The sequence below is a fragment of the Pinus tabuliformis genome, chromosome 7, assembly GCF_031772625.1.
Source record: "Pinus tabuliformis cultivar Carrire ecotype Pingquan chromosome 7, CPIR1, whole genome shotgun sequence".
Classification (NCBI taxonomy): Eukaryota; Viridiplantae; Streptophyta; class Pinopsida; order Pinales; family Pinaceae; genus Pinus; species Pinus tabuliformis.
Genome location: NC_142293.1, coordinates 409130749 through 409153429, shown reverse-complemented (window position 1 = coordinate 409153429; position 22681 = coordinate 409130749). Strand labels below are relative to the sequence as shown.

At 37.1% G+C, this 22681-nt stretch overlaps 1 pseudogene; it reads left to right on the top strand.

Moving 5' to 3' along the window:
- Nucleotides 1–911: 911 nt before the first annotated feature.
- Nucleotides 912–22479, top strand: LOC149247687 (serine carboxypeptidase-like 45; annotated as a pseudogene).
- The last annotated feature ends 202 nt before the right edge of the window (nt 22480–22681 follow it).

The following is a 22681-nucleotide window of genomic DNA, read 5'->3' as shown; positions in this document are numbered from 1 at the left end:
AATTTTCAATTCATTCTATTTGTGACTTCCAAGTATTGAATACTACATATCCATGCATCATTGAGCAACATTTTTGACTTCATGCAGGTTTGCTAACTTATAATTGTAAATATTTATGAATTATGGATATGGAAAACCTACCATGGCAGTATGTCACCGAAGGACATTTTGACTTCATAAAAGGCTGCTAATTTATAATTGTAAAAAAATTAAGTGTTTTCAATTTCTATTTTAATGGAGCTGTAAAGGGGAGGCTAGGTGAGGGTTTTTCAATTATTGACACAAGCTTTTAAATTAAAACCAACTTTATGATTCTATAAATGCATTATTTTCAATAATTATTTTAGGTAAATGACCATGCAGTTAACATATGATTGACAAATTTAGGTGGAATCTTGGCATATCTAGAATCAAATTGATCGATGGTGAAAACATTCCAATTCAAGCATGTGAATTCCAATATTGATACAAAGTGTCTTCCTTGGGATTACCTTTTCTATATAGCCATCCTTGGAATTATTCCCTGTACTCAGTAACTTCTGTAAATCACCTGTATGTATTAAATTCAAAGCACAACACCTGGTAATCTGGGGCTTGTCAAACATTGCCTCCTAATTTGTAATTAAGAAAAGAAAGGTTGTTAAAGTTATTTGTGTCATGCCTTCCCTAGCTTCTCAGCATTTATTAATGAAATGGTAACTTGTTACTTGATAAGCATTTTGGGGAGCCAACTGGTTTTAATATAAAAGTTTGTGTGTGGAATCTTGCAATGAGGCTAGAAGAAGTGCAAGCTTCTTAGATACAGACATGCTTCTATACCCATTTTGATAGTTTATGATCAGTGTTAAATAGTGTTGTGTTCTTTTAGATACAAAGTTTGGATCCGTAGAGCATCACAATGTGTCTTCAAGATGCATGGTATTCAATGGCTATCCATTTTGGTCTTCTTAGTCTCAAAAGTCTTATCGGCTCTAGAAAGTGATATTGTAGATAGGTTGCCCGGAGAGCCATCTATGACCTTCAAGCAATGTGCTAGTCTGTCATAGGGGATGAAAAGAGTGGTCGAGCTCTATTCTATTACTTTGTAGAAGCTGAGACAGACTCAAATTTGAAGCCTTTGGTTGTATGGCTCAATGGAGGTTAGTTGAACTAGCAACTTCTGCAGTTTTTTGGCATTTTCATGTTGTTTAATGGTATAGACAACCTGATAAAATATGGATGAAAGAGATTTAATTTGTTTAGGGCTCAGTGATGATTAAAATATGACTCTGTCTTTTGTCAAACTAAAAGCATTGCTGGTCTTGAAAGCACATATGAAAACTTCCAACTGAACAAATAAGCTATATTTCAAGAAAAAAACTACATATGGTGCTATAAATATATGCGGCTTTCTAAGGCACTTAAGTCATCAAGCTTTAATCCTAAGAATTCAATGTCCATCCACTGAATCTCTCCTTTGGTCTCAATGTTTTAAAAGTTGATTATTAATACATATTTAAAAGTCATGTTCAATGTTCAAGAGGTACATGTACATTGAACAAAGAAGGAACATGTAATTTTACATAGCTCATGTATATCCATAGTATATATGTAGTCGGTAGAGAAATCCTTTAAGAGAACAGTACGTAAGCCCTTGAATCTTTTCATAAATTTTATTGTAACTTGTAATAGGTTTCCTGGAGTTTATTAACATCTTTTATTCTACTTATCATGTTTGGCTCTGGAAAATTACAAGGTTTGGTTGTTCTTCATTCTGCGTTGGGGCGCTATGAGAGAATGGTCCATTTCATTAATGCATAAAAAATTCTATATGTAGAATCCCTAGCAGTTGGTTTATAGTAAGTCTACATATGAAAATTGTCTTTGTCTTTTATTTTGCTGATGCATGAAATCAAGATATGATTTGATTTAATATTTTTTTGTTTTATAGTAAGTCTACAAATGAAAATTGTCTTTGTCTTTTATTTTGCTGATGCATGAAATCAAGATATGATCTGATTTAATATTTTTTTGTTGGGTTACGGATTGGAAACCAACTTCTTGATTTCTTCATAGATTTTAACACAAGGGCGGAGTTCTTGTGGTCACATGGCCTTATTTATAACTTCACAGATAATATTATGAAAAATGGTTGCAACTGCACTCGCTATGTGGATGAGTATTACCGAGGCACTGTTTCTTCGACCTGTGAAGAAGTGTAGTCAATACTAAGCATGGAGGTCAGCCAATACATTGATAGATATGACGTCACACTAGACATCTGTCTATCATCTCTCGACACCCAGAAGTCTAAGATGTTTGGAGTTGAGGTAAAGTAGATAAAGTTTTGTTGAACGATAAAACATGTAATTATATAATTTTTTTGTTTATTTGACTAACATTTGGTTTTAAAAGGTTAAAGGTAAGGTAAAAGAGATTTTTTTAAGTATTAATAAATTTTAAAACTAAAATTAACCTTTAGGAGTCCCTAAATCCATTGTTTTCAACAATGTTTTTAAAAATAAATGATCATTTGATTAACATCTATTTGACAGATCCATCTATTATGTAAATGGTCATTTAGTTCCAATCTGGTAGACACTTTTGGAGTGGTTGATCTATAGTGTGAAATTTTTAATTCATTCTATTTGTGACTTCCAGGTATTGAATACTACATATCCATGCATCATAGTGCAACATTTTTGACTTTATGTAGGGTTGTTAACTTATAGTTGTAAATATTTATGAATTATGAATATGGAAAACCTACCATGGCAGTACGTCACCAAAGGGCATTTTGACTTCATAAGAGGATGCTAATTTAAGTTTTTTCAATTTCTACTTTAATGGAGCTCTAAAGGGGGAGGTGAGGCGAGGGTTTTTCAATTATTGACACAAGTTTTTAAATAAAAACCAACTTTATGAGTCTATAAATGCACTGTTTTCAACATTTATTTTGACGAAATGACCATGTAGTTAGCATATGATTGACAAATTTAGGTGGGAGCTTGACATATCTAGAATCAAATTGATCCATGGTGAAAACATTCCAATTCGAAAATGTGAACGCAAATATTGATTCAAAGTGTCTTCCTTGGGATTAGTTTTTCTATATAGCCATCCTTGGAATTATTCCCTCTATTCAGTAACTTCTATAAATCACCTGTATGTATTAAAGTCAAAGTGCAACACCTGGTAATCTGGGGCCTATCAAACTTTTCCTCCTAATCTGTGATTAAGAAAAGAAAGGTTGTTAAAGTTATTTGTGTCGTGCCTTGCCTCACTTTTCAACCTTTCTTAATGGAGTGGTAACTTGTTACTTGCCAAGTAGCTTGGAGAGCCAACTGGTTTTAATATAAAAGTATGTGTGTGGAATCTTACAACAAAGGAAGAAGAAGTGCAAGCTTCTTAGATACAAACATAGTTCTCTACCCATTTTGATAGTTTATGATCAGTGTTGAATAAAATTGTGTTCCTTTAAAGAGAAAGTCTGGATCTGTAGAGCATCACAACGTGTCTTCAAGATGCATGGTCTTCAACGGCTAGCCATTTTGGTCTTCTTAGTCTCAAAAATCATATCAACTCGAAAAAGTGATATTGTAGATAGGCTGCCTAGATAGCTAGTTGTGACCTGTAGGAATTTACAGGGTAAGTTCCTCAGACAGAACACAAAAGGAAACCACTCACAAACAGATCACAGATCAATACACCAGTAATGTCCATGGCTTGAGCCAATGCGGCCACTTCAGGAAATTTATTAATAAAAGAATGAAAATTTACATAAGCTTCTCTCATGAACGGTTACCCTACAAATGACCCTCCATGCTCTTAAAATAGAGATCATGGACCAATTAGGTGTTAAGCCACGGATCAAGTGTCAGTAATACTGAGGAGAGAATGAACCATCGGATCACTACATATCATGACCGTCGGATTGTAAGTTACAAAAAGTACATAGTAAAGAAACACACTTTACCTAACTCTATACTAGACCATGTTATACTTAACTACTTCCTATGTGTCGGAATATCCTAACATCCCCCCTTAAGAACAACTTGGGATAGGATTGAAGGATGTACAAATATGACACAATAGGAGAAGGAAGGAGGCACTAGAGCCTATCCCCCCTTAGTGACGACTTCCTGAACTCCAACCATAAATCGAAGTTTAGTAAACTTCACCTCTGTGAGAGCCTTTGTAAAGATGTCTGCAACTTGATCATCTGTTGAACAATATTGCACTTCAAGAAAATGGTCGTGAAAGAGCTTTCTGATGAAGTGCGTGTGCAATTCAATGTGTTTGCTGCGCTGATGTTGGACTAGATCTTTGCATAGTTGAATGGCATTTTGATTATCACACCAAAGTGTAGTCGGATGCTGCTGCTGAAAGCCAAACTCTGATAGGATCTGAGAAGCCACAAGGCTTCCTTACTAGCTTCTACGGCACCACGATACTCTGATTCTACTGAAGAAAGAGAAATGGCACCTTGTTTCTTGCAAGCCCATGTAATAGGTCCTGAACCAAGAGTGAACACATAACCTGCAGTAGACTTCCGATCATCAGGGTCACTAGCCCAATTGGAATCAGTGAAACCAACCAATAGAGGAGATGCTTCGGCACTGTAATGAATCCCAAACTGAACTATACCTTGAACATAATTAAGTATTATTTTAGCTGCTTTCTAATGACTTTCATGTGGGTTTTGCATAAACCGAGCAACAAGGCCAACAACAAAGGAAAGGTCAGCATGAGTATGGGTTAGATACAAAAGTTTTCCTACAAGTTGACGGTATAAGGTAGCATCAACTTCAGGGAAGTACAAGTGACTGAAAGTTTGGCTCTAGATTGAAAGGGAGAAGGGGTTGGCTTATAGTTTTCCATGTGAAAATAGTGTAGAAGATCACAGGCATACTTGGACTGGGAAAGGGAAATACCTTCCTTGGATTGCAAGACTTGAAGACCAAGAAAATAATGCAAGTGTCCTAAGTCTGTCATTTCAAACTTCTTTTTAAGGCTGGAATTCACATGGTCGATAAGGTTGGGATCACTACCAGTGAGGATAAGATCATCAACATAAAGAACAAGAATGATAAGAGACTTACCCTCTTTCTTGCTGTAGACAGTATTGTCAGAATGACACTTAGAAAAGCCAGATTCTAAAAGAAAGCTATCCATTTTGGCATACCAAGCCCGAGGAGCTTGCTTGAGACCATAAAGGGATTTCTTAAGCCGACATACAAGGCTGGAGTCTATTTGTATAAAGCCAGTAGGTTGTTCCATATAGATTTCTTCATGCAAGTCCCCATGCAAGAAAGTAGATTTAACATCCATCTGATGGACTTCCCATTTGAAAGAGGCAGCAAGGGAAAGAACAAGGGGGATAGAGTTCATTTTGGCAACAGGGGAGAAGGTTTCAGTATAGTCAATGCCTTCAACTTGTGAAAAACCTTAGCAACAAGACAAGCTTTATGTTTATCAACGTTCCCATCTGGTCCATACTTGGTTCTATAAACCCATTTGCACCTAACAAGTTTTCATCCCTTTGGTAGAGGAACAGGATCCCATGTATCATTTGCCAATAATGAACGATATTCTTCATTCATACCTGCGTCCCAATCTGGATGGCCTAAAGCTTCTGCAAAGGTGTCAGGATCATAATTCGTTGAAGCTTGAGCCAGTAAAGAAGAGGCTCTATCGAACTGAGAACGTGTACATCGCTGATCTGTAGGATCACCGGCAAGATCACCTGCTACATCCCGAGTAGCACGGACCCATTTTGGAAGTTGAGGAGCTGAAGGAGGATCTTGAGAAGGTGGGGGAGGATTGTCATCCTTGCTTTCATCATCTGAAGAAGAAATATTTTCAAAAGTAGAAGAGATAGGGAGAGGTGGCACATCCGCCAAACTAGGCTCATAGGCCGATATATTTTCAGCAAACTTTACATCTCTTCTAATGATAACATTTTTGGACTTAAGTGGAATAAGTCTATATCCTTTGACATCTTCAGAATATCCAACAAAAATACATTTTTCACTCTTAGGTTCTAAAGCTTTATGTTTCTCATATGGAATATGGGCCTATGCTTCACTTCCAAAAACACGAAAGTGACTTACATCAGGTTTAATTGAGCTCCATGCTTCTTCTAGAGTGATATTCTTTAAAACCTTAGTAGAAGTGCAATTTATTATGTAATTTTCAAAGTTAATTGCTTCTGCCCAAAAATTAAGACTAAGTCCTTTAGATTGAAGCATACAATTAGCCATTTCCTTTAAGGTGCGATTCTTCCTTTCAGCTACACCATTTTGTTGTGGAGTATATGGAACAGTATGTTGCATTTGAATTCCAATCTCAATGCAAAAGTTGATGAATTTGTGGTTAACATACTCTCTGCCATTATCAGATTTTAGCTTAAGGATTTGATGTCCAGATTGTTTTTCAACAAAGGCCTTAAAGGCTAAGAACATGTTAAATACTTCACTCTTGAGTTTTAAGAAGTATACCCAAGTGCGTCTAGAGAAATCATCAATGAAAGTTAAGAAATACTTGTAGCCATAGAATGAAACAACTGGAAGTGGACCACATAAATCACTATGCACAAGCTGTAAAGGGGCTGAGGCGTGCCAAGAGGCACATTTTTCAAAACTATCCTGATGATGTTTTCTGAGTACACATCCAGAACAAACACCATCTCTACAAGATACCATTGGAAGACCTGTCACCATATTTTCTTTACATAGATTCTGAAGGGAGCGATAGTTTAAGTGACCAAATCGATCATGTCAAAATTTACTCACTTCATTGTTATGAGCAACAAATACCGAGGGAAGATTTGATGACCCAAAGTTGTGAAACTTATACAACCTTGTAGAGTCATCAGCAATGCCAGTAGCTAAAATCTCACGAGGATCTCTTAGGTCCTTAATTACAACATTGTGAGGTGAAAATTCAACGATTTTACCTTCACCTGAATGAGTTATCTGATATACAGATAGAAGGTTGCAGGATAAGGTTGGAACACATAATACATCATTAAATTGACCATTGTCTATATGAACAGTTCTAGTCCCTACAACTCTAAGAGATCTATCATCACCAACACATATATTTTTGGTGTTACAACCATTTAAAGAAGAAAACATGGCTTTGTTTTTGGCCATGTGATAAGAAGCTCTAGAACACCAAAGGAAACCGCTCACAAACAGATCACAGATCAATACACTAGTATTGTCCACGGCTTGAGCCAATGCGGCCACTTCAGGCAATTTATTTATAAAAGAATGAAAATTTACATAAGCTTCTCTCATGAACGGTTACCCTACAGATGACCCTCCATGCTCTTTAAATAGAGATCATGGACCAATCGGGTGTTAATCCATGGATCAAGTGTCGGTAATATCGAGGAGAGAATGAACCGTCGGATCACTACATATCGTGACCGTCGAATTGTAAGTTACAAAAAGTACATATTAAAGAAACACACTTTACCTAACTATATACTAGACCAAATTATACTTAACTACTTCATATGTGTTGGAATATCCTAACATGACCTTCAAGCAATATGTTGGGTATGTCACAGTAGATGAAAAGAGTGGCTGAGATCTATTCTGTTACTTTGTAGAAGCTGAGATAGACTCAAATTTGAAGCCTTTGGTTGTATGGCTCAATGGAGATTAGTTGAAGTAGCAACATCTGCATTTTTTGGCCATTTTCATGTTGTTTAATGGTATAGACAACCTAATAAAACATGGACGAAAGATATTTAATTTGTTTAGGGCTAAGTGATGATTAACATATGACTCTGTCTTTTTCGAAATTGAAAGAATTGCTGGTCTTGAAAGCACAGACGTAAACTTGCAACTGAATAGATAGGCCATTATTCAGGAAAAAAACTACATATGGTCCTATAAATATATGTGGCTTTCTAAGGCACTCAAGTCTTCAAGCTTTAATCCTAAGAATTCAATGTCCATCCACTAAATCTCTCCTTTGGTCTCAATATTCTAAATGTTTATTATTAATAAATATTTAAAATTCATGTTCAATGTTCAAGAGGTACATGTAAATTGAGCTAAGAAGGAACATGTAATTTTACATAGTTGATGTATATCCATAGTATATATGTAGTTGGTAGAGAAATCCCTTAAGAGAATAGTACGTAAGCCCCTGACTCTTTTCATAAATTTTATTGTAACTTGTAATAGGTTTCCCGGAGTTTATTAACATCTTTTATTCTACTTATCATGTTTGGCTCTGGAAAATTACAGGGCCTGGTTGTTCTTCATTTGGCATTGGGGCACTATCCGAGAATGGTCCATTTCATCCTAGGGGAGGCAAATGGATTATGAATGAGTACAACTAGAACAAAGGTATGTGTGCTAATATTTGATTTTTGGTACTTGTATGATATAATCATCCTTCTTAATGCAAGGATTACCAATAGTTCAGAAGAATGTATTGTATTTCTCAGGCTACTGCCTATTTGCTTTGTGCAGAAGAAAACATGCTTTATCTAGAGACTCCCGCTAGAGTTGGATTTTCCTATTCTAATGATACATCATACTATTTGGGTGAAAATGATGCTAAAAAAAGTATCAAATATCAGTGGCCAGATGTAAATTATATGATAAAACTTTCTACAATACCTTTGTATGTAACAACAATATGATTGCCTAATTTTCTTGCAGCGGAGGACAACTTGCTATTTCTCCATGGTTGGTTTGACAAGTTTCTAGAGTATAGGACTAGATATCTGTATTTAACAGGGGAGAGATATGTAGGTGAAATTATTATTTAAGTTAAGATTTTTACTAAAACTGATAGCAGGGAAAGATGAAAACATTTATCTATTGTCATTCCCTTCATCTTCAAGCTGACTTGTATGAAGTTCTTAACTAGGTCACTATATTCCTCAGTGGGTAGAACTTATTGTTGAGGAGAATATCTTCAATCTGAAGGGTATACTGGTAAGTCTAATTCTACATTTGTGGAAAGCTTTTCAACAATATCTTGTACAATTATTCTTTGAAAATGCATTTTTGGATTAACCAATTTAAGAGACAAAGTTTGTTGATCTTTCTTTTGTCCTTCTCAAAAGATACTCACTTTCGTTTTTATCTGTCTATGGTGGTACTATAGCTATTTCCATTATTGTTGGTAAAGTAAGGGATCCAATTTAAATGGTCAAAAGATGCTTTAAATTGTATTTTTTTGGAATATGTAAACCAACTATATTGTATGACAAGATTCTTCCAATATAAATAATGCATATAAAATTTTATATATACAGTCATTACAAGTTGATTTATAGTAAGTCTATAAAGGGAAAGTGTCTTTGTCTTTTATTCTGGTGGTGCATGAAGTCAAGACATTATCTGATTAATATTTTTTTGTTGGGTTACAGATTGGTAACACATTGCTTGATTTCTTCATAGATGTTAACGCAAGGGCAGAGTTCCTATGGTCACATGGAATTATTTCTAACTCCACATATAATATTATGAAAAATAGCTGCAACTACACTAGCTATGTGGATGAGTATTACCAAGGTACTATTTTGTTAACTTATGGTATGTTCTATGCTTATAATAGTTTACTTCTTTTCCTTATTATATTCCACAGATTAGCAATCACATGTACATAAAGTAAAGTGCAGATAGAACATTAAACGATCGATAGAAAACAAGCCAAGACAAGAGACACAAGGTGTGGCGACTAGCCAGGGACAAACCCCACAATGTGTGGGGAAACCCTTTGATCAAATCTTCTTTTATCTTCAATAATTCAGCAGAGACAAATAGTATTATAAATTTGATTCATATCAGTAGTAGCAAACCCTAGATCAGCAACATCAACATTAGCGACTTCATTATCAAACTAGGGCAGATGATATCTCACAAACTGTTTGTCAGATTGACTTCATTCTACCACCAAAATTTGTGGCTTTCAGAGGAGATCCAGATGGACCTATAGTGCAGTTCCAAAGAGGATATCTTCTAGTCCATGCAGGTCAATCTTTACTTCTGCAGTTGCAGCTTCAGTTTCCGACTTCAAACTAGGGCAGTTGATATCTTGCAAACCATTCGTCGGATTGACTTCATTCCACCAGCAAAAGTTGTGACTTTTAGAGGAGACCTAGATGGACCTACAGTGCAGTTCTAAAGAGGAGATACGATGGTCAACACTGGTCAAAATTTGGATCTACAGTTGCAGCTTCAGGTTCAACAGCTTCCGGCTTCACATGTGTGAGAGAGAGACTCTTTCCTGCGCAATAGAGAAGAGACTCATTTCTGCGCAGTGGAGAGAGAGATATGTGATGAGATGAGTGAGTCCAAATGAGGAAAAGTCCTCTTATATCTATACACAACGTTGGTGTTTGAATAGATGCGACTGTTGGGCTTTTGAGCCTACATGAGTTGTAGGTCGGCTTGATAATAAGTCCATAATCAAAATAAATTCATATCTCCATGAATACTTATCGGAATCGGATGATGTTTATATAAATCCTACACCTCCAACGAGAGGAATACAATAAAAATATTATCAGCCATGAATAAGATGACCCACATGAAGTTTTTCCCTAGTTGTCAATTTTAACACTCCCTCTCAACTAGGGAGAACTTCATCTATAATCTGTCTATTGGTCATTACTATCAAATGCACTGCCTTGTACAGCTTGTCCCCTACCCTGCTCTGCTCTATTCTACCTGTTCTACTTTGTCTTGTTCTGCCCTTTACTAATCTGTATTGTTTTGCTTTGTTCTACTATGCTCTTGCATTGTTCTGTTCTTCTCTGCTTTTGTCCGAATTATGAAGAAGAAGAAATGATCGAGGATGTATCATACTGACTCAAAGTCAGTCTCAGAGTATGTACCTCTGGTCCCAGACCAGTCTCAACCAACCCGAAGTCAGCGTCATAGTGAGTACAACTCCATTGGTCCTAGACTAGTATCATCCTCCACTGACTCAAAGTCAGTCTCATAGTGCGTACCACTGGTCCCAGACCAGTCTCAGCCGACCAGAAGTCAGCTTCATAGTAAGTACCACTCCTACCAATGGTCCCAGACCAGTATCGTAGTCTCAGAGAGTGTACCACTGGTCCCAGACTAGTCTCAACCGACCCGAAGTCAACGTCATAATATGTACCACTATCACTGGTCCCAGACTAGTACTACACTGACACAAAGTCAGTCTCAGAGTATGTACCACTGGTCCCAGGCCAATCTCAACCGATCCGAAGTCAGTGTCATAGTATGGTACAACTCTTACCACTGGTCCTAGACCAGTATCATTGATCCCAGATGAATGGAGGTCATCCTAGCGTAGGGAGTATGGTAGATACAACGATGTGTCCATCGATATTATTATGGTCCCTAACTTCATCTCCCTGCTCATTGATCAGATGAGAGGTACTTGCCATGAGTCCTAGACTACATGGGTAGGATGCCTCGACAGGACAACTAATCAATCATGTCCTCACAGGAGAATACATCAATCCTGCTACAATCGCCATGGAGAACACATCAATCCAGGCCTCATAGGAGAACACATCAATCCTGCTACAATGTCGCCATGGGTTGTACATGTATACCACCAGGAGATAGTGAATCATCCTGTGGTCATATGCTGCTCCAAGAAGCACCCCGCACCCACCTGGAGCTCTCAAAGCTCAATGCATCATACATGACCCTCATCGGAGGATCTTTGAACAACTCCAAGTTGTTCCCGGAAAGTCAGAAATTTTACTTTCCCAAGGGTTTTATCAGAATGTCGGCGACCTGTTCATATGTACCGATATGTTGGAGCCTTATAGCTCCCTACTGCACCATATCTCGAATATAATGGTATCTGATATCGATATGCTTGGAGCGATCATGAAATATGGGATTCTCTGACAAACGAATCCCACTCTGGTTGTCACAAAGGATCACGATAGTATCCAAAGTAAATCCAAACAACTCACTGAAGATCTTTCGCAACCAAACTGCCTCACAAGAAGCCATGGTAGCAGCATATACTCTGCTTCGGCGGTGCTCAAAGCCACTGACTTCTGCTTCCTGCTCATCCAGGATATTGAAGCAGATCCGAAGGAGAAACAACACCCGGAGGTTCTCTTACGGTCCTCCAAATTGCCTGCCCAGTCAGCATCTGTGTATCCAAATAGTCTCACATCTCCGACAGTGTATCTTAACCCATAAGTGATAGTGCCACGAAGATATCTCAGTAGATTCTTGGCACCAATCCAATGTATGTGGTGGGGTTCAACCATATGTTGACTCAACGTGTTGACTGCAAAGCATATTTCTAGATGAGAGTTCACTAAGAACATTAATGCTTCGACGAGTTGCTGATACTCGATAGCATTTCATAAAATAGGTCCAGCAGCACTACCGCTTAACTTCTTGAAGTCAAGCTCCATCGAGGTAGTTATAGGCTTGCAGTCCATCATACCGAATCTTTCCAATATCTTCACCACATATTTTCCTTGAGATAGGAAAGTTTCTCCTAGCTTTTGCCACACTTCAAGTTCTAGGAAATAGTGCATCAATCCTAGGTCATTCATTTCAAATTCAGAAGCCAACTCCCTCTTACATTTGAGAATGAGAGGGTCTGCACATGTTAGAATGAGGTCATCCACATACAACACTAGTATGAGAGGTTTATCTTCTTCAACCTTAAAGTAAAGGTTAGGATCAGCTTCACTCCTAGTGAATCCCAGCTTCATCAAGTAGTTGTTGATCCTCTCATACCATGCTTGGGGTGCTTGCATCAGCCCATAGAGAGCCTTCTTCAACCTGCATACATGATATTTTTGATCATAAATTTCAAATCCTTCGGGTTGCTCCACGTAGACCTCTTCTTTGATCGAGTCGTGTAAGAATGCAGTCTTCACATCCATCTGATGTAGGTTCCATCCATGTGAAGCGGCAAGGTAAATGATCTAGTGGATGGTCTTATATCTGGCAATAGGTGCAAATATCTCATCATAGTCTATACCTTCCTTCTGGGAGAAACCACGAGCAACAAAACAAGCCTTATACTTTTCTCTACTTCCATCTGTTGCATGCTTTATCTTGTAAAGCCATTTGGAAGTAACAACTATCTTGTCTTGGGGTCTGGGAACTACTTCCCAGACATCATTCTTCATGACAGACTCATATTCTTTGGTCATAGCATCCTTCCATACTTGATGCTTGACGACGTCTGAGAATGATGAAGGCTCATTTTGTATGATCGTGCTCATGATGGTCAGGTATGCATGATACCTATTAGGTTTCTTACTTTCATGAAAGGTTCCTCGGGGTGCAGCATGTCCTTCAGCAGCATCAAGTAGCCCCCTAAGCCATGAAGGCCTCTTCCTATAAGAGGAAGGCTCATGTGGAGGAGGATCAATCAGATCCATGGGTTCTTCTACATCAAGCATTGATTCATCATCCTTTTCTTTTGGTTCCTTGGTGTCCGCTTCTTGAGAGCTCCTCAATGTCAGAAGATTGTTCACCTTGCTGAGAGCCATATCTTCGTCAAAGGTGACATTACAAATTCCCTTTGACCGGCTACATAGATTCTATAGCCTTTAGTATTTTCACCATAGCCCACGAAAATTCCCTTCTTTCCAGATGCACCCAATTTATTTCTTTTTTCTTTCAGCACATGAAAATATACAAGGCTTCCAAAAATTCTAAAATGAGAAACATTAGGTTTCTTACTGGTGAACTTTTCTTCACGAGTCTTGGAACCCAATGCTTGATGAGGGCATCAATTTTGTACATATACAGCAGTGTTTGCAACTTCAACCCATAGAAACTTTGGAAGTCTTTGATCATGTAGCATGGCCCGGATAGCTTCCATAATTGTATGGTTCTTCCTTTCTTCCACACCATTCTGTTCAGGAGTATATGGTGTAGTAGTCTCCCTCTTGATGCCAGCCTCTTTACAAAAATCATGGAACTCATTAGATTCATATTCAGTCCCATTATCAGTTCTTAAGATCTTGATCTTCTTTTCAGTTTGATTCTCGATTAGGGCCTTGAAGTGTCGAAACCAAGGGAACACTTCATCCTTCTTTTTCAAGAAGTATATCTAGGTATTTCAAGAATAGTGATCTATAAAAGTGAGATAATATGAATATCCTCCCAAGGAGTTCACAGGCATCATACCTGATATGTATAAGTGAACTAGTTGTAATATAACAGAGGTCTTGCTTTGACTTGAAGGGAGTGGTCCCCTTTTGAGCTTTCCTTCGGCACATCCCGGACATACACCTTCTTTCTCTACTTGGAATTCGAGGATCCCTGTTACCATCTATCTTACATCAGGTAGAGCTTTGTAATAAAGGTGGGCAAACCTTCGATGCCAAAGTTTGGACTAAAGCATTATGTCACAAGACATGACACCTAGCGGACTTCCACCGACCTGATATAAATAATCAAATCGAAACCTAAGAGTGAAATCATCTTTAACATTATTTTTCCATATACGTACCTTACCGTCATTGAAGGTTACCTTGTAGCCTTTGTCTTCCATTGCCAAGATGGATACTAGGTTCTTTTTGAGATCAGGTACATATAATACATCTTGTAAGTGAATCGTATTACCTTGATTCAATTTGAGAGAAACATTGCCTACACCTTTCACTGGGTATTTCATGTAATCTCCAAGGACAATTTCTAGGTTAGTTTCTTTCTCTACCAGATTATGGAGTACTTCTTTGTAACCAGTGAAGTGTCTTGAGTTACCACTATCAATGAGCCAAATTCCCATTGAGTCCAAACGAGCAGAGGTAGATAGAGCAACTAGTAGATAATATTCAGCCTGCTTATTGTCAACAGTGTTAGATTCATACCTATAATTTCTAGCCTTCTTGAATGGTTGCCCTCTTCCTTGATTTCAATTATTCCGTTTACCTTTGCTGTTGAATTTTCCATTCCTTCGATTACCGTGAGAGGGATTTTGATCATTGTCATGGAGAGAGTCATTTCTATTAGGGCATTCCCTTGCATAGTGACTTGCTTTATTGCAAATGAAACATCATCCTTTTCTTCCACCCTTAAATCCAGCCTTTCTTTTCGATTTAGACCCAGAATTATTTATTTTCTTAGCATGAGAAGAAAAAGTAGCAGGAGAACCTTTAGGCAAGGTCATTTCCTGCTCTTCTACCCTTGTTTCTTCTTGAATGCATCTAGCCACTAATTCCTCGAAACCAGGAATTACATTATTGTTCAGAAGAGTAGTCCTGAACACATACGATTCAGATGGTAATCCTCCAAGAGTTGTGAGTGCCATTTCTCTATCAATAATAGCTTCCCCAATAGATAGGAGATCGTTCTTGATCTCGGTGATTGTTAAGAAGTATGCTTGCATACTCTCATCTCTACCCTTCTTGATTTCCCTCAGCTTATTTCTAAGAAACAAAACTTGATTTGCATCATTAACTTTAAATAAACTCACTAGTCTATCGTAGATTTCCTTGGAGGTGTCTAGATCAGAGACGTAGGCCACTAAGCGCTTGTTGATAGAGTCCCGGATGATCTTCTTCGCTTTAATTTCTCCATTCTTCAATTTGTTCCTGGTAGCAGGAGGTGCATTTGATGGAGGCTCAACAATATTGCCTCTCACGTGACCCAACACTCCTTGATGCTCTAGGGTTAGATCGATAGACATCTTCCATCCATGATAGTCAGCTTTCTCATGAAGCTTGTCTTCGGCAGGAAAGAGTGTTGAGGACCCCATCGTTCTTTTAGGATAGCTATGCCAATCTTCTCTTTGGTGATTTCTCTTGCTTGGGCTTTGTCTTCACCTCAGCTCTGAAACCATGTTAAGTTATGGTATGTTATATGATTGTAACAGTTTACTTCTTTTGCTCATTATATTCCACAGATTAGCAATCACATGTACATAAAGTAAAGTGCAGATAGAACATTAAACGATCGATAGAAAACAAGCCAAGACAAGAGACACAAGATGTGGCGGCTAGCCAGAGACAAAACCCACAATGTGTGGGGAAACCCTTTGATCAAATCTTCTTTTATCTTCAATAATTTAGTAGAGATAAATAGTACAATAAATCTGATTCATATCAGCAGTAGCAAACCCTAGATCAGTAGCATCAGCATTAGTGCTTCATTATCAAACTAGGGCAGATGATATCTCACAAACTGTTCGTCGGATTGACTTCATTCCACCACCAAAAGTTGTTGCTTTCAAAGGAGATCCAGATGGACCTAAAACGTAGTTCCAAAGAGGATATATTCTAGTCCACGTAGGTCAATCTTTACTTTTGCAGTTGCAGCTTTAGTTTCAGCAGTTTTCGGCTTCAAACTAGGGCAGTCGATATCCTGCAAACTGTTTGTCGGATTGACTTCATTCCACCACCAAAAGTTGCATCTTTCAGAGGAGATCCAGATGGACCTACAACACAGTTCTAAAGAGGAGATCTGATGGTCAACGCTGGTCAAACTTTGGATCTGCAGTTATAGCTTCAGGTTCAACAGCTTCTGGCTTCACATGTGTGAGAGAGAGACCCTTTTCTACGCAGTAGAGAAGAGACTCATTTCTGCGCAGTAGAGAGAGAGGGATGTGATGAGATGAGTGAGTCCAAATGAGGAAAAGTACTCTTATATTTATACACAATGTTGGTGTTTGAATAGATGCGATTGTTGGACTTCTGAGCCTACATGAGTTGTAGGTCGGCTTGATAATAATTCCATAGTCAAAATAAATTCATATCTCCATGAATACTTATCAGAATCGTATGATCTTTATATCAATCCTACACCTCTCGATGAGAGGAATCTAATAAAAATATTATCAGCCATGAATAAGATGACCCACATGAATTTTTTCCCTAGTTGTCAATTTTAACATGCTTCTTCAAGGAGTTGGGATTGAAGGTTGTGGCCACCTTCAAAGTATTGAAGGGTAAAAAGATTGTTAAAGAAGTGACAGGAGCAAGATTAAATGATCTGGTACAAGCTATTGAGAATATAAAATCAAGTTCATACATTTACAAATTGGTTGGATTTTTTCATTTTCAGATTTTTTAAATTGATATCCTATCAATAAAGTGTTTTGTATTTGAACATGAAATAAATGATCTCGTACAACCTATTGAGATTGTAAGATAAAGTTCATACATTTACAAATTGGTTGGATTTTTTCATTTTCAGATTTTGTAAATTGATATCCTATAAATAAAGTGTTTTGTGTTTGAACATGAAATGTTACTATTTCTCAAATTGAGATGGCATGTTGTCCTCAATTTATGCCTTACGTCGTTTCTTTTGCAACCTCTGGTGCCAATACTAGTTTAATACCAACATTAAGCATTAGACCATACCATGTTATAGAGGGTTGTGAGGGACCATATGATGAATGGCTTTCATGGACTTGCTTAACCTTTTCTAGGGCAAATAAATTATTTTTTTCCTATGCGTTGTTTAGGTCATAGTCTTGGCATGCTATGACTAAGATTGAGATTGAGGAACATTTCATTTTTCGCTGCCCCTTTTATTATGAGATCTAAGGATGGTTCCACCCTCTGTTTAGGGAGTCATGAACCCTTTCCAGTTTCTATTGGTATTCAAACCAATGCTACATATTTATATGTGCAAGAGGCTCTGAGAGTATGGTCCCAAATTTTCTAGCCACCCCCTAGACTATTGTCCACTCAGTTGATCACTTCTCTCTGGTGCTCCTCTCTGCTAGGGGACCCGAGAGACAGAATGTTAGCAACATGGCTCTTGATTCTAGATTAGTATGGGCTTATGAGCTATTCCTACTTTCTAGAAACCCTAGTGTTATTGTCGTTCTGGATCCCATTGCAGCAATTAGATGATGCCATCTAGGCCTTAGTGGTGGTAGTCCTTGTCCAGGTAGCAACATAGTGCACAATACAGATTATCTTCTAGCTCCTTTTCTGTAGAGTATGATGTTGGGAGTTTCCTATATTCAACCTAAGATGTTAGGGAGAAAGTGCTAGTGGATCTTAATATTCTTGCTTTATTTATATTCTAGATTCTAGGTCCATTTCTTTTAATTGGTTTTCCTTTATCTGTGCTCAGTTCATCTTAGATTAAAGCTTGTGTTTGGTTTGTCGTATTAGAGCAGTATTTTAGTTTAGTTTACTTTTGGCATTCTACTTTTTTTCTTAGGAGCCATATTCCGTGCTCCCACAAAAAATCAACACTAGCACTTAGTAGTGCTATTGACATTCTTTTGTTGTCATTTGTTGGATATAAATAAAATTACATTATCCTATTTTTATGTCTTGGAACCTATTCTGAGCATACTCAAGCACTTTGCTTGAGGGTATTGTGATTAATTTTTTCATGGAGATATTGCACAATATCTCCATGAAAAAAATCAAAGCTTGTGTTGTTTTGGATCTGTGACAAAGGTATTATGGCCATGATTAGGTTTCATGAGTAGACAAGGGTTACACCTCTTATTCAAGGCAGGGGATTTCTAGTTGATTAAAGATATGATCATCAAGGCTAGGCTTAACTACGACGTATATTTTTCTTACTTTGTGTGAGGATGGAAGAATGGTAGTTCAAGTTATCAGTGCCCTTCAGAGTTCTTCCATCTTTGTCCATATTAAATTTTTCTTGTCTATAGTTGTGTAAGTCAATGAGGTTTTAAGTTATGACAATGCTTCAAACCTTCAAGCCCCCTTTGTTTCCTTGGAACAATTCTTAGCTCAATTATTTTAGAACTATATATGACTAAATTCTTAGCTCAATTATTTTAGAACTATATATGACTACATATTTGATTATATTAAAATCATATTTGTTGGATTTATTTACTTATTTATTGTTGAGATTTTAATCGCGGCTCTGTGTCTTATTATCTCAATGTTTCAGGTTTTATTTAGCAAATTTAAATCTTTGATTACTTTGATGAATTTCTTATATTTTTATCTTCTTCCATTGCCCATTAGGTTTGGCACTGGTCACTCTTAAATATGAGTTCAAGCATATGATTTTTTTTAGGAAACTCCTTTAGAGCTAGCGTGTACTAGTTTTGGAGAGAGGGATTGTGCTATTAGCAAAGGTACCTTCTCTAAATGATCATTTGACCCCCTTTAGACTGATTTGGGATCAATTCAAGTGACAAGAATCCCCCAAATCTCCCCATGCGCAAACTCCAACACTCTACTTGCTTTCTTATCTTGGCTTGTGTCAACAATCTCCTTGTTCTGCTCCCTGTCCAAACATGTTGAACATCTCCAACCTTCCCCTGAATAGTAGGTAGACTAACAACCATCTCTAACCTACTTAGAAGAGAAAAATGTTGCAAACACAAATGCTAACCATTGCCAAAGTGAGCCGACGTAAGTATCTCTACTGTTCACCATTTCATGTGAATCTACCACATCCTTTGGATTCTTCATTGCCACATCTTCAAACCTATACAATGAATGTTGTTCCACCCCCAAAGCTATGATATTTTTGCCCCTTTTCTTCACCAAGTATCTGCCTGTTGTGAACACAACCTCTACATGCAGATTTTTCTCTGTAATTTGGCTAACAAAAAGCAATTTTCTACTTAGACTAGGAATATAAAGAACTGTTTTTGAACATAAACTTCTCATTGCTTGTTACTTGTAACTGTACATTCTCATGCTCTTCAACAACATGAGTTGCAAAGGGTTGCATGTTATATTGTGAAAATATAAGCCTAAATATAGCAAACATCAACTACCAACATTATAACTTTCTACTATAGATAAATTGTTGATATGAAAATTCCAACCTGAGAGAATGGGTTGGGTGCCATTCAAAGATAATAGATATTGTAAGCAGAGGTATCAATGCATAGATTGAGCATATAACCACAATGATGCTTTTGAATTCCATAGCGAGTTCTTTCTTTAGTATAAAAATCCCAGTGGAAAGTATGACACTTATTATGAAGCAAGTGACCACCACAACTATAACTGAAAATATTGTAGTTTTAGGTCTCCTGGCTCCTAGCTCATTACCCACTCTTATACTACAAATAATATAAATACAACAATAAAGAAAAGAAATTTTTAGATACAGCAAATGGGAAAAAAAGTATACCATGCTATATAATGTTTTCCAAGGAGAAATCAAGTTCAACATTGCAATAAAACTGTTGAACTTATGTGGACTGCAGATTTCCCCAATATTCAAGAATCCTAAGGTCAGGAGGGATCAATTGTTTGACCCTCTCTGGATGGTAAAATCTTGAGATATTCCCAAAATCTGCAATAGCCGTAAAGATGCCCCAATAAAACAATATATGACTATAGATCATAAATGTATACCTTGTAGCTGCACTAAGACCCAACGTTCCCATCAACTCCTAGTTGTAATAATTCATGCTGCATATATGTTCAAAACCTGGTACGTTAGAGATCTATTAACTGGCATAGCTGTCTAACTAAGTTGGGACAATGCATAGCCATGGAGCTTGTATTTGGCTTTAAATTAGTTATCTTTAAATGGGAAAGTCTCATACCAAACAGAAATGGAATCTAGAGTGACCTCTGCATTTGGCAGCAAACCTGATACAAGCACCAATACTTCAATGTACCATATTTCCAAACTGCAGAATGAGGTGTAGAACAAAACAAAACTTGTCAAAACAGGCTAAACTATTATGTAAACATCCAGACATAATTAAGATAATTTGTGTATCCTGCAAAGAGTATTAAGGCATACATTAGCATAACAGTTGATGCTAGAGTTAACTTGAAGTATGACCAGAGTCTTGTGAAGGCCTTCAAGGTGAAGCCCGCCCATGTATGCCTGCAGTATGGGCTATAGAATATATACTAGAACCCACCAAGTAAAACTCACTGTTAGGGTTATCCCTAGCAGGCCAAATGCTAGCTTGTCTATTGCCACCGAGGTGACCAATATAAGGAATACACATGTCCCAACAACAATATAGGCAAGAGGGGCCACTATGTTCTGAGCCTACAAAAACCTCTGCATGGGTGAGGGAAAAAGCGAATAAATGAGGAATAAGACCTTTGGAAACAACACCTTTTGCAACAGATATTTCTTTACTCTGCCCTATGGAAATCAATACAAGATCTGCAAATTAGTAGAGGATGCCCAAAAGTATTGCTTTATCATCCAAGGTATGGAAACTATCAAATTAATGAGTTTATCAATCATGATTTCCTTGATTATATTGATTTCAGATCTTTGGATTTTTTAAAATATTACATCTATTATGCATGCTTATGGTGTCAAGATTTTGCTGTAGTTTTGACTTATAGGTCAAAGCATCACGAAGATAAGTCTATTTTTTTGTCTTACCTATTATATAATTGTTCTGTTGATATTCAACATTTCTTTGAGATAACTTTTCTTATAATATATATACCTGTGTGAATTCATTATGATTGCTCTTAACTATTGTTACCATTGTATATGACCAAGTAGAAAAATATCAAGAGGTGGCCCATGAAACTATATTTGTTTTTTAGAACTCGAAGTTATTAGAGAAGTTTAGGTGTGATCAATATTTCTTCAAACATTGATTTTATACCATGAATAGGAAATAGTAGTATGCAAGGATCTCTCAGAATCATTATTATGGGCTCACTACTTGCCAACTAAGCCACAAAACTAAAATTTGATTTTTAGTAGGAATGCCAAGTGAGAGGTTCACTTTCTCCAAGTCCACACATAATGCATATTGACTGTGATTACAAATTTCCCTTTATTTTGAATTAGATGAAGGTAACACCGTAGAATTTATGAAGAAAATGGTGTAATTTCTTACTCAATTAGACACTCCTATTAGAAAATTACCTAGAACTCATTGAGTAGTACAATGTAGCAACCCCTTTCTTTTCCATGCAAGTAGACATAGAAGATGAATCCATAAATATGAAATTTTCTTGCAAGGTGTGCTTCCGGTTAATATAACTGAGATCACGTGTTAAAACTTAAAAGACTAACAAATATTGTAGCACCTTTGTAATTACATTTGATTTAATATTGTGCTCAATTATTTTTCTATTTCTTCCTTTGGTCACTTCCATTGAAGCTTATGTGGTGCAAGTTGTATGTCTAAGGTTTAAGTTGTCTTTCTATCCATTCTAGGAAAATAGTTTAGGCATGCTTTCTTGGTGTTCTTGGTCTAGTTGCTTTTGAAATCATTGTGCATTTTCCCAAATACTGATGCTACCTAAAAACTCTATGAATCAGGTTTGGGACAGAATAGTGCAGATAGTGTTGATGCTCCATTTTCAGTTCCATCCATTACACCTCATCTGCTCTTGATCCTCAATGGTATGTTCACTGGAATTATTATGTTGCTACAAGGTTATTATTTTCATTCCTTCTTATTGTGATGGAAGCAGGTATGGAGTGTGTCAAAGGTTTACCTTATGGAGATATACTCAAGTTGTGATAGCTTATATTGGCAGGGCAAGATGATCCTCAATGCCTAGTAGAAGTTTTGGAGACACGTGCTCGAGAGCTATTGAGGTACACAGTAAGGTTAATGTTTTAGAGAAGTTCAAGGTGTGTTTATAATTTTCATTTGTGGGAATTTCATTGTGTTTCCCTTGATAGGACCCAGGTTATTTTTCTTGTTTACGTAGAAGCCAGTTGATGAATAATACATGTTGATTCTGCAAAATGATAGTACATTTTGTTTTGATGTGCTTTCCAATCATTTGTATATGATTACACTATACCTTTTTTTTCCTCTT